We start from the raw sequence: 13,672 nt of genomic DNA, 5'->3' as shown, positions 1-13,672 counted from the left end.
CACCCATCCCCTGAACATATTTGTTCAGTCATGGCAAAATACTCTCAAGTGTTTATTTCAGCCTTATTTGTTAATGAAAATAGAAAGAAATTTCATAATTTTTTTAAAAATTATGATTTTAAGGTAGTTTTACTATTTTTTTTTTTAAAAAACAGTACTGCAAAAAAAGTACTGTCTCTCTCTCTCTCTCTCTCTCTCTCTCTCAGAGTAATTCAGATTTATTATTATTATTTTTTTTTGCCTGGTGCAGCATAAGCCTCAGGCTTCCTTGCATAACCACTGAGTTATGCAAGGAGTTATGAAATGTGGCATAACCACTGAGTTATACAATGAGATAATCAACTGTTTGGGTCTGCATACCATTGATGGAACCTCAATGGCTGTTCTTTGCAGCCTGTATGATTACCCCTAGCTCTTTTTCCTTACAACTACCATAAATTCGATGCTACCCAAGTGATATAATAATCTGGGATTACAATTACCCAATTGCAGTACCCCACATTTATTAATATTAAACCTCAGTTGTCACTTTTCAGTTCATCTCCTTGATTTATCTAGATCTTCTTGAAGTAGCATATCCTAATTACTGTTAGTAACCACTGCCTACCTTTGTATCATCAGCAAACTTAGATATCAAACTTGAAATACCCACATCAATATCATTAATAAATATTAAAAACAGTAATGGATACTACACTGACCCCTGTGGTACCTCACTCCACATCAGCCCATGAATAGCAATGGCCATTTATAATCACTCTCTCTCTTCTACCACTTAACCTTTCCTTTATCCATAGTGGTAACTTGTCCCTAAAGTCATGTTGCTCCAATATATATATAATAGTACAAACTGATCAAAGGTTTAGTTAAATCTAAGTATATGATGTCAAAATAATTCACTGCATTTAGTTCCTTTGTGCTGATCTCATAAGAGGTAATCAGATTGGTGAAGCATGATCTATCTTTAAAAAATCCATGTTGTGATTGCCTTATAGCTCCATTCCTATCAAGATGATCTTGCATTACTTCTTGAACTACTGACTCTATGACTTTCTCTGAAGCAGAGGTTAAACTTACAAGTCTGTAGTTATCCTCACCCTTTGGACCACCCTTGTAAATTGAAGATACATCAGCACTTCAATCTGTAGTGATTTCTCCAGAATAATAGTAATGCTAATGCAACATTACGTGAATATCGGAAACTTAAAGGTTTGCATAAAGGACCTCTGATGTCAGTGGGGCTTCGAAAACTAATAAAGAAATTTGAAGCGACCGGGGAGTTAGGTGTAATTCCAGGCAGGGTACAACCACGTATTAGAATGGAGGTAGTGGATGAAGTGGCAGTTGTAATGATCAGAATGCGAAACACTACCGGTCAGTAGTGCCAGAGGTGTGTCAAGAGACTTGAACCTTCCTTGGTCTACTGTACGTAAAGTGGTTCAAATAATTTTGTGCTGGTTCTCGTACAAGATTCCCGTAGTGCAAGTACTGAAGTCTTGCAATCAGCAACAATGAATAGACTTTGCTCTACAATTTCTGGCTTGTATAGAACTTGACGATACATCGGCTCAAATGATCTTGTGGTCTGATGAGGGACATTTCACTCTTCGTGGGGCTCTAAATGCACAAAACTGCTGAATATCTTGTCCATCTGGTGTGCATGAAAGACACTACAAAGTCCATACATTACAGTATGGTGTGGATTCACAGCAAAGTTTATAATCGGACCATTTTTCTTTGAAGAGTCTACACCTCATGGCCCCGTAAGGTGTATGGTAACTAGTGCATGGTACTGCGCTCTTCTAAGAGATCACATTATTCCCGCAAGATGGTGCCCCTCCCCACATTGATCGACAAGTGAAGGAACTGCTCCGTTTAACATTCAGAAATGATCACATCATTTCTAGACTTTCCACAGTTCTGGCTAGCCTGATCACCAGATCTCAATCCCTGTGATTTCTGGCTATAGAGATACTATAGCCGTGACAGCATACAGACACTTTTTGATTTGAAAGCAAGCATTAAACAGCATGTAGCCAACATCCCCAATGAGATGCTATGCGAAACTGCGTCGCACACAGTTGCGGTCCTCCGTTTTCAGAATGTCATCTCAAGTGAAGGAAAGCACATAGAACAATATCTGTAGATTTCTAAGTTCCACTATTAAAATATAATCCTAAGTTAAGTATCCCAACTCATGTTTACAGTGCCAACTTCTTCCCTGGTGGCAGAAATTTGAACATTTTTTTTTTTTTATTCTACAAATCGCTTCCCCATACCATAAATGACATACCCACTGATTTTCACAGCACTATCTCTAACTGTTTTGACACTAGGGTCTCCTGAATAGGGAAACTTATTTTATAACTACTTGGTATGTGTGTGTGACCACGTTTTTACTCACTCTTACACAGCTGATGTAATTGCTAGTCCCATGCCAACCACTAAGGACCCCCTCCTGCTTTTCAGACTACTGTATGTCACAATAGAAGCAGCAGAAGAATCAATTCCATCTCTGCATATGGGTGTTGTTAAACTATTTATTTGTATGTTCCGTCCAAACTAATAATTTTCCGATCCACAGAACACTGCTTCGACAGCACCGGAAAATATCCATGCACCTCTTCTTTAAATGTATCTCATGTCTATAAAAACAGGCCCTTCTATAACAAGTACTGGCCAAGCTGATAATTATTCCATCCCATGAGCCTTGCACAATCTCTCCAGGGCCAAAATGAGTGACAAGGCTTTCATCAACTCCTTCATATCATGTCTTGGCAAAATTCCAGACATTTTCAAACGTAGACCTAACTAACATACTCCCCCACCCCAAACATCAACTCATACTCGTTAAATAAAGCCTTAGATTATCTATACTTAATATCATAAGTCCCAACATGTACAACAACATAAACTTTTGTGTCCCTTAAAAGATGAAAATTGCACTACAATGTCACAATTTTGGCCACATATCCTTGTTGCATAAAATATTTTCTGCTTCCCTGACAACAGAGTCTGTAAGAATAACTACAACACGAGGGGCATTCAAAAAATAAGTTAAACCTCCCGCCATCTCTTGGTATAATTGGGCAACAAATGTGGCGCCTGTGTGGAATGAAGTTCATATCATGTGCCACCTGGTAGGTGAGTTTCATTGACATAGCGGTAACAGTTGTGTAGGAGCAAGCGTTCATAATGGCACGTCAGCTAGAATGTTACTCCAAGTTTGGGGTATGCGGAACAGTATGATTTTTGTGGGTGAAACATCTGAATTGTTCCGAGATTCATCGTGAAATAATGGTGGTGTATGGGGAAAATGCAATGTCACAGTTTGAAAGTGTTTGCACAGAATTGGTGGATGCTGATCGAAACTCTTACATCAACATCGACCACTGCAGACAACGTGATGCAGGTTGATGAAATGATTCACAATAATCGAAGACTGACAGTCGCAGAAATGGCAAAGGAGTTAGAGATTTCGATAGGCGGTGTTCGTTCCATCGTCCATGAACATCTTGACTATCGCAAATTGTGTGCACAATGTGTTCCTCGTTCACTGACAAACGAACACAAAGGTCAACATTTTTTGTCTTTTCTAGCCCTCCTTCAATGCTGTTCTGTGGCAGGCCATAACTTGTTATGCCGCATCACCACTGGCGATGAAACATGGGTGCACCATTTCACCCCAGAAAAGAAAAGAGAGTCTATGGAATGGAGATACACAACATTGCCTGTACAGAAGAAATTCAAAGTTGCACCATCAGCAGGAAAGGTCATGGCCACTGTGTGTTTCGATTGTGAAGGGGTTATTTACACGGAATTTATGGCAAAACGCACAACAATTAATGCTGCCTCATACTGCCAAACATTATGGTCATTGCGAACGGCCATGAAAAACAAGAGGCCTCGAAAGTTAAGCAAAGATGTTGTTCTCATTCAGGACAATGCCACGCCACACAATGTACGCACAACATAACACTTGCTCCAAAGTTGTGCATTGGAGGTATGGCAACATCTGCCATATAGTCCTGATCTTTCACCTTGTGACTATCTTCAGCAAGCTGAAACAACATCTACAGGGACAACTATTTGCAAACGATGAGTAGGTGCAAACAGCAGTTTGACGATGGCTGAATGACCAAGGAGTGGATTTCTATCATCAGGGAATCAAATGTTTAGTCACACATTCTGAGAAGTGTTTACACCAGCTTGGTGACTATGTGGAAAAATAGTGCATGGTATGTGCTTTCTATTTCATAATGTTACATACCTCAATGAATGTCCCTTGGGCTACAATGGTCAAGTGTAACTTATTTTTTGAATTACCCTCGTAATTACAATAAAAATTTTATTTGTATATGTACAATGAAATCTTCCTTAACAGACACCTCTCTAAAGGGACCTCTTGGTGTGGACTCAGGCTTGGGTCCTAGCCAAAAGTAGAAATTATAACTTGGATGACCTCTCCAATACATACACAGAACTTCAGTAGGTGTTCTTTTGGTATTGATATTTCAACCTCCCTAGCCAGCTCACTTTTGAGGGTAATTGATACACACACATATGCATTTTCATTGGTCAACAGGAACTTGCAATGAAGGCAAGTGAGGGTCAAAGTCAGTACAATACTTGTGATGACCACAGATTACTCACAGAACAATGGCACAATACATCATTAATATGCTCACACTGCTGGTAAGGAATGTTTATAAACTTATTTAAACTGGGCTGTCTTATGCAGTTTACACTGTTGTATATCATTATAAAATTTCCAAACTAAGAAATGCTGTTTCTAGAATTGAAGGGGGGGAAGGAGTAGTATTATAGCAAGTCTATATAAAAGGATTCAATTTGTGGTATGCATATATAAAAAAAATAATAATAAATAAATAAATAAACAAGTGTGGGAATAGAGCTACCATACATTTCTTTCAAAAACAAAACAAGTTACCAATGGACTGCATAGATAATTTTGACCAGTAGCCCATGACAATTTTCCACATCCACAAATACAGGATAACCTCCTTTACAAAAAGTAAAACATTATTGTATGAATAGAGTACATGATACAAATCTGAAACCACTTCCAGGTGATAGAGAATATTTTTAAGGAAAGTGTGCTCTGCAGTAGTTGGCAGCAAAATCACAAAAGAATAATCTGGTGGAATTTATCAACCTCAAGAAGGCACAATGCATACTTTGGTTCAATTAGCTGCAGTCTGCCACCACTGTCATGCATAAATTTTGAATAGTTTAAAAAGAACCTATCTTGTTTGAGGATGTTTTATGCAAAGCCCCAGGAAAGCAATACCCGTACCAGTCGTGAACTTAACATGTCCAGGTCAATAGTGTGCAATGTGTTATGTAGTCGTCTCAGAATGAAACCATGTTACAGTTCATACAGAAGCTGATGATCAAAGGCAAAACCAAGATGGTAGAATTTTGTTTATAAATTTCTCCATGATTACAGTTTTGGGATTATGCTGCCATCTTGAAAGAATCCTTGTTCGTTACCACAACAGCTGATAATGGCAAGATGTTCTCAGTGTAGCAACATTTCATATGAGTGGGATGTGAAAGACAGGGAAACAAACTAAATAACTTAGAGATGTGTCAGGGTAGTAAACTATACAAGAAAACTGGCTAAGGTAAAGAAAGCCTGCACGAGAACGACGAGAAACGTCGGATAACTTATGCGGAAAATTAGTTTCCCGACAATGGACTCTAGCACTGCTCGCTCGGTAAACAGACGGTAGGTGTTATCGGTCTGGAGCAGAAATCGAGAAGGATATACTGACTGACAAGTAGGTGTGGCAAACGATGAAATGATTGGTGGTGGGCGTGACAGACGACAAGCTATTGTGTAGTCATTGGTTGGCATCATGATGTGCATTTACCAGTAAAGAATGGTGCATAATAGTTTCGTAATGAACCGAGGTAATAGTAGCAATGAATCTTTTAAGGTGCTAATTGATGTTATGATACGTGTGTATTGGCATGAGTGTCTTTAAAAATAAAAGTACAGTAATAAAAAATTAATATTTTGTTAATAAACAATTTATGTGCTAGTCCCCCCCATGATTCTAAAGAAAAAAAAGTTAGGTTACCCCTTCCATTTCGGGAGGGGTTCAAGCTCCCATGGGATTCAAGTGGAGGTAACCTGACCTTTTTTCACCATCACGAAATACTGTATGTGCGATTAGGACAAGTTACCATTAGTGCTGCTAAAGTGATACTAGACTGATGTTGTCGTGTGTTACGTTCATGCACCAATCAGCACATCGTTTGCCATGCCTACCTGTCAATCAATATATCATTCTCGACTTTGCTCCAGACTGATAACACCTACCGTCTGTTTACCGAGTGAGCAGTGCTAGAGTGCCGTATCAGGAAACTAATTTTCCACGTAAGTTATTCGGTGTTTCTCATGTACCTTCGCCGAAAACTTAGTCTTAACTGTGTCTACAGTAATGTCAGAAGTGCTGTCAATAAAATGGCTGAATTTGAACTTCTGGTTAAGGCATCTAATGCTGATATAATAGGACTATAAGAAACATGGTGCCACCTGGAAATTGAGGATGACAAATTCTACTATGGTATAATGTATTTAGGAAAGACAGAAAAGATAGGAGGGGTGATGATGTCATGCTTCTTATCAAAAGCAACCTGAGTGCAAAAAGAGCTTTTGCTGAGTTTGAAGCTACATCTGCCAGCACAGAATCTGTATGGTGTGAATTAGTTGGAAGTAAAGGTATAATGAGAATAGGAGTAATCTACAGACCCAAAGATTATGAATAATATGACAAGAGTCTTTACATGCAGATGGAATGGGTAAGCAAACATGAATGTCTTATTATGGGTGACTTTAATCTGCCCCACTTTGATTGGAATAAGGAGGGAAACTCACCATGGAGAAAAATTTTTCTAAATAAACTATATGATTATTATTTGTACCAGAATTTCAGAGATAACACTAGGTGTGAGAATATTCTTTACCTCATCGTTACTCACGAATTAGATGACATCACAGGCTTAAAATACAAGAAACATTTGCAAGTAGCAATCACACAATCATCAATTGGAGGTTGAAGAAAGAGGTTGCAGTAGTTAAAGGTAAAGGCATGGATTTTAATTTCAGAAGAGAGGACTTTGACAGTTTAAGGCACTATATGGCATCTATTAATTGGGCAGATTGCAGAGTGAGGGTGAATACACTTGAATTATGGAGCAAAAATCACAGAAGCCACGAAAACATACATACATATCATTAATCAAATATTGCAGGAAGATGAGGATTCTGAAATGGATGACTGCAGAGCTCGCCAGTCAAATAGAGCAGAAAAAGACAGCATGAGACAGTTACTGAGCAACAAATAGTACCGAAGCCTACAACAGCTACAAGTTGATTTGTAATAGTACCACAGATAAAGTTAGAGAGGCTAAGGCTGCTTATGAGAAAGAATTGGCCAAGAGAGAGCAAAGAATGGGAACAAGGAATTTCTCATATATGTGAATACAAGAAAGAAAAAAGCAAATCAGATTAGACCATTGTGCACTGGGTTTTTCAGATTGGTGTAATGTCGGGAGTGGGATTCCTCAAAGATCGGTTCTTGGTCCACTGTTGTTTCTCATTTTCACAACAAATGACATCAATAAAGGAATGGAAGGCATGATGTCAAAATTTGCAGATGACATAAAGATTGCTAGAGTAGTTAAATGATCAATTCCAAGCAACACTCCATCACGGTGACTTGAACAGGCTACAAGAATGGTCAGAAAAGTGGCAGTTGTGTTTTAATGCAGCAAAATGCAAGGTCTTACACTTGGGGAATAGCAACCCCAAAATAAATTATACACTTTTTGAGGTTGAATAAAAAACAGTACAGGAAAAAAAGGGATCTAGGAGTTATAATACAGGCAGATTTGAAGTTTTCTGAGCAGTATAAGTGGGCAGCCAGGAAAGCACATGGTGTTCTATAAATGAATTATAAAACATTATGCTGTAAGATTAAAGAGGCCTGTGCACTCTGGATTCAGGATTAAAGAGGCCTGTGCACTCTGATTATTACAATACACAGAGCGAAACAGAGACAGAATAACTAATGACAAGTTTAATATTAATTGAAAAACACACATATATTAAATTAAATATATACAATGTATCTAATTTAATATATGTGTGTCTCCCAATTAATATTAAACTTTTCATTACTTATTCTGTCTCCGTTTTGCTATGTGTATTGTAATAATCAAAAATAATATTATGCTGTAAGGATATGGAGGTCATAGTCACACAGTATAAGGCAATTGTAAGACCACATTTGGAATACTGTGTTCACGTATGGAGACATCATTTAAAAATTGGGACCCTTGAAAATGTCCAAAGACAGGCAACTCACATGGTAAGATCGGCAAAAGGGCGACCATAAAAGGAAAGACTCTGAATATGTGAGCTACAGAGCTTGGCAACCAGGCACCTCAGAGGTGAACTGATTGAGTATTAGTAATGGCCATATGGTGCAAGGAAGCCCAAGGCTTATGCTGCACCAGCCAAAATAATAATAATAATAAAATAAATAAACAACAATTATTTATTATAATTGATTTTTATAAGGCTCTGAGAGCTATTGATAAAATGAACAGAGGCAGAATTTTCACTGTCATAGAGAATTCCAGAATTCATGGGCATAAATTCGAATTACAGGGACTAGTAATTTGAATTTATGCCATTACATTTATGTAATTACAAAAGAGACTAGTTTGTAGGAAGTTTTCTTTTAGCTAGCAAGTCATTCATCGCTGGAACAAGTTGCTTTCATGGGTAGTTGGGGCTGACAGTCTGAATAAATTCAAAGGTCAACTGGATAATTACCTATGTGGGGGGGGAAGCAAATAATTTGTATTTTCTTTTCTATTCTTTTTTTTTTTTTTTGACCAATGTAGAAAAAGCCTGTGGTTTCCTTGCACTGTATGGCTATTACTATCTACTGTAGCATGGTGCGTAGCACACGCTTCTTAATTAGACCTGGATTCGAGCCCGTGACCATTAGTTGTTAATGCTCCTAAAAAAAAAAAAAAAAAAAAACTGTAGCATGCAAATTTTCCAACTGGTGAATAGAAATTTAAATGCATCCTCTATCACTTGGAAGTGGTTTCAGATTTTTATCATGTACCCCATTCACACAATACTATTTTAGTTTTATAAAAGTTTCTGAACACCCTGTACATTTGATATTCCTATATATTTGATAAAAATGCTCTGTGATGCTTTAACTTTCATAATTGCTTTAGTGACACTGCCTTCCAGCTTTTTGACTAAGGGACGATGACAATTTTCCATGCCATCACATACCACTTTCACTGCAATAAGTAGCTACATACAAAGTTTGTTCATGTAATCCAAATTTTCCCTTGGAATACTGCTCAAAATGTTCTTAGGAATTATGGCGGTTACATGCTAGTTTTTTGAGAAATTAAAATTCTTGCTGTTTGTGATATAGATATATATAGCTATTTCTGGATATAGCTATATCCAGAAATTTATAAAGGGAAGGGTTACGACCCATTAAGGGGCTATCCTATTACTAGACTTGAGATTATATGCAAATGCATATAACACAAATATTACAAGCAATACTGTATATTCCTTAACTTGATCGATTTTTCAAATGTTCATCTTGGAACTATGTAACAAGTCACATTATTGCAATTAAATTAGCATGGGATAATATTTCACTGAGCATGGTAAAGTTTTTCAAATCGGCGTGGGAAATGTTTTAATGCTATTTTGCTATTCATTCTCATGCTCTTGACTATATTAGATGAAATGTTTTCGTTAAAACATTCCGAAAATTAAATCTGTCACAAAATTTCATATGGAATAATGGATTGTCAATTATGAAAGATTTTACTATGGATAGCACTGTTCTTTTTGTGAAAAGAACATTCCCTGCAAGAAAAAATTCCAGACCGACCAACATGTGAAAACAGCATCGCACATCATAGCCAAGCAAAGGAAAAGAAAGGAAAAATTTCCAGAGCAGTCACTTTTAACCGGGCCATGTACTTTAGAAGAGAAAAATGATTTTTCAGAGGATTTGTGTCTTGCCCTGGTAAGCAGCAATATCCCATGATATTGCCCTCATGGGTAGCACAGTTGGTAGAATCGGTGTCCTCCCCACTCTGGGTGGAAAAGACCTGGGTTCAAATCCCGTTGATGATGTGAGAAATTTTTATGGGCCTTTTTCACAACGTTAGCCAGTCTCAAGGCAAGGATAGCATGATAATATGAGTTTCTCCCAGAAACTCATATTTTTCATCCAGCAAACAGAAAATCGACCACAGAACAGATGCAATTTACAGACAGTAAATGCAGAGAAATGTGGTCTTAGTTGCTGATGCTCCTTAAACCCTACTACTATTATTATTAAACCCTTGAAATATCCCTTTAAACTATTGAAATAAGTTAAACAATTGAGTCTTCAAGGAATTTTTGAAAAAATATTGTATACATAAAAATATTCCAGGAAAATTTACTTAAGAAAAAGAATTACCTCAATGCTATTTATGACAATATTATTTGCAAAATTCATTAATATATTACAGAAAACTACATTTTGGATGTCCATCAACGAAATAACAAACATTTGTAGCCGCTATATTGCACATTTTATATGTGGAAAATCAGACGCAGAACCACAGTGTCTGTATTTACTTTCTTGTAAGGCCCTCAAAAAGGTGAATTACTCTACAACAGCAAGGTTTTGTAATGATTCTTTGCAATTATTATGGCCAGAATCAATCTATAGAGAAAGGGTCTGCATTTTTGTTAGTGTCAATGCTTTGTATATGGTAAAAGCCACTACTGTATTACAAGTTTTCTATCTAAATCTGATCCATGTTACTTGCTTGGGTCATGGCTTACACAGGCTGGATGAGGCAGTTCGGGAGAAATTTAGTAAAATTACAAACTTATTTCTAGTATAAAAATGATTTTGTCAAAAGCATTCGAGATTAGCAACTTACAGAAATATGCTACTTACCCTTCCTCTCCCGCCTGATCCTGTGAATGTGTACTACTCAAGGAATCAATAAAAGAATTTATTTATTCCTTGAGTAGTACACATTCAGGAGCTATTGTAGGCAATGCTTTCTGATTCTTTGGCTAGAAAACATTTATTGTTCATCCAGACCCATTTCAGCTGGTTACCCAGTTGTATAACCAAACTTGAAACGTGGAGACTTTTTTTGAACAGCACAATTGAAGAGATGGAAAAAGTTGAACTGCAAATTTCAACTACGTCTGAAGGCATAGGAGAAGAAATAAGAACTACAATAAAGTTTTAGAAAAGACTTCCAGATTTCACACTTTAAGGAAAATTGATGAATTCATAAATGGGAAAGGAAATGAACTTCCAATTCAAGTAGCAGCTTCAAAAGCTCACATTTTTAAATACAGCCCAGTCACTTCTTGTTGTTTGGTTTTTAGGAGCATTAGCAGCTTAGGCCATATTACTCCGGGATATGCGGTGGTCATTCCCTGACCTTTCCGCATCATCCATATTTGGTGGTGACGGGCTCGAACCCCGGTCTAATCAAGAAGCGTGTGCTACGCACTGCTGCTCCTTCCCACCTGGCTACGGAGGCGCCCCAGTCACTTCTGTAGCAGTTGAAAGACCATTCTCTGCATATAAAATGATCTTGGATGATAAATGTCACAAATTTACAATGGACCACTTTGAGCAATATATTGTTGTGCATCTTAACAAAAATTATTCCACATTTGAGTTTGACAGGGAAAACTTTTTAAAAAGATGTTAAAACTTTTCACAAATCGTTTTATTACATTAACATGTTTAATACAAAGAAATTGTGGTGCAATTAACAGTTATCCAAACAACTGGATAACTGTAATAAACAAGTAACAAATGTAATAGCTGTATTGCATATATGACCAGTTTTTTTGTGCATATAATCTGATTTCTACCTATTATATTAAAAAAATTCTATATGAGCAAAAATGATGAACTAAAATTGATCTATAATGAAAATAAAATTTCCAAAGTGAAATGCTCTAAACAAAGCCATTTATATTCATTTTTCCTAAAAATTAATTATGTGCTTGCTAAAAGTTGTGTTAATTAATTGAGACAAATATGAACAATGATAATCAATAATAAAACTCAGTAAGCAATCAGTTATTGAAACTGGATACACTGACCTCTGCAAAGCAGACACCTCCCTATAGCAGACACTTTCTTCTGGCCCACTGATGTCTGCTTTAGAAAGTTTTCACTGTATTTTATTCCTTTTCTGCTGAAAATGGTGGGTGATACAAAATTTTCAAGCTCAGATTTAAATTTAATACATTCAAATTAACTAGAATCTGCAATTTCTCTTAAGAAAAGAGAAAGAAAATGTTTTGCTTTGTTTTTCAGTTTAATTATAGCAATTATTAGTGTACAATTGAGCAAATAACTTCTAGAGACAGTGCTTTAGAGCAACATCTGAAAGAATTTAAAATAATAGACTGAATGAAATGATGAGACATATCTTCAGAATAATTTTCTTAATTTGATATATATATATATATATATAAAACTGTGTATATATATATATATATATATATATATATATATAACATTACCTCCTTAGTTAAATACTGATTTAGCACAGCAAATGCTTCAAATCCAGTGGCAGCATGCTTTAACTGCATTTTTAGTAATGTAAGTTCTTTGGTTCTAGTTTCGCACAGGGCCCCAAGCCGTTGAATTTCTTGTGTCAACTCTGTTTTGGATATCCAAGTCCTCTTTGATTCAGTGTATTTGTTCATTATCTTATTGGATGATGATGATACTGTTGTTATCATCTTCTTCAAAGAATTATCTAATGGAAATCAAAACAGATTCTTAATTTAGTCCATAATAATTATACAAGAGCAAACTATGATTAAGAATGTGTACACCAAGTAAATTAAGTGTGGTGAAGGTGCTCCTCCCCGCAATATGAAAGAAACACACATATGGGGAAAAAAAACAGCCAAAAAAGATATTGTCCAGAACCTATAGAAACTGTATGAAAGAAAGATAAAAAGAAAAAAAATGAGACATATCTTAAGGATAATGTGCACCTTTAACAGCTTACTGACACACACACACACACACACACACACACACACACACACACACACACACACACACACACACACACACACACACACACACAGTGGGCAAGAAATATATGATGGCTGATCAGATAATCAGCCCTCACTTAATCTGCAAAGTTTACAACACTGTAACTGCTACTGTGTTATCACAACTATAGAGCTTTTCTTCAACCCAGGTGTGAAAATTATGAAATTTCAGGATTCTGTCTCTTGTAGGGTTATGTGCCTTCTTGGATCTGTGAACAGACTAAGAACAGTATGGTTTTAGATATAATGTTGATACAGCCACCAACATGAGGTTCAGTGATCAATCACAGTACTTCTGGATACTGAATTAGCACGGAGAACTTCTAATTGAAAATTCAATATTATAATCTGAGATTATAATGTTTTTATACTAGGTAGATAATAAAATATCAAAGGATAAAGTGAATTCACTTTATCAATGGAAATACGTGGCTATCCTATCAAAGAGGTTGCAGAATTTTGTAATTACTGATACAGAAT

The sequence above is a fragment of the Mastigoproctus giganteus genome, chromosome 2, assembly GCF_048544385.1.
Source record: "Mastigoproctus giganteus isolate SK-2022 chromosome 2, ASM4854438v1, whole genome shotgun sequence".
Classification (NCBI taxonomy): domain Eukaryota; kingdom Metazoa; phylum Arthropoda; class Arachnida; order Uropygi; family Thelyphonidae; genus Mastigoproctus; species Mastigoproctus giganteus.
Note: the sequence above shows the minus strand (reverse complement) of the source record.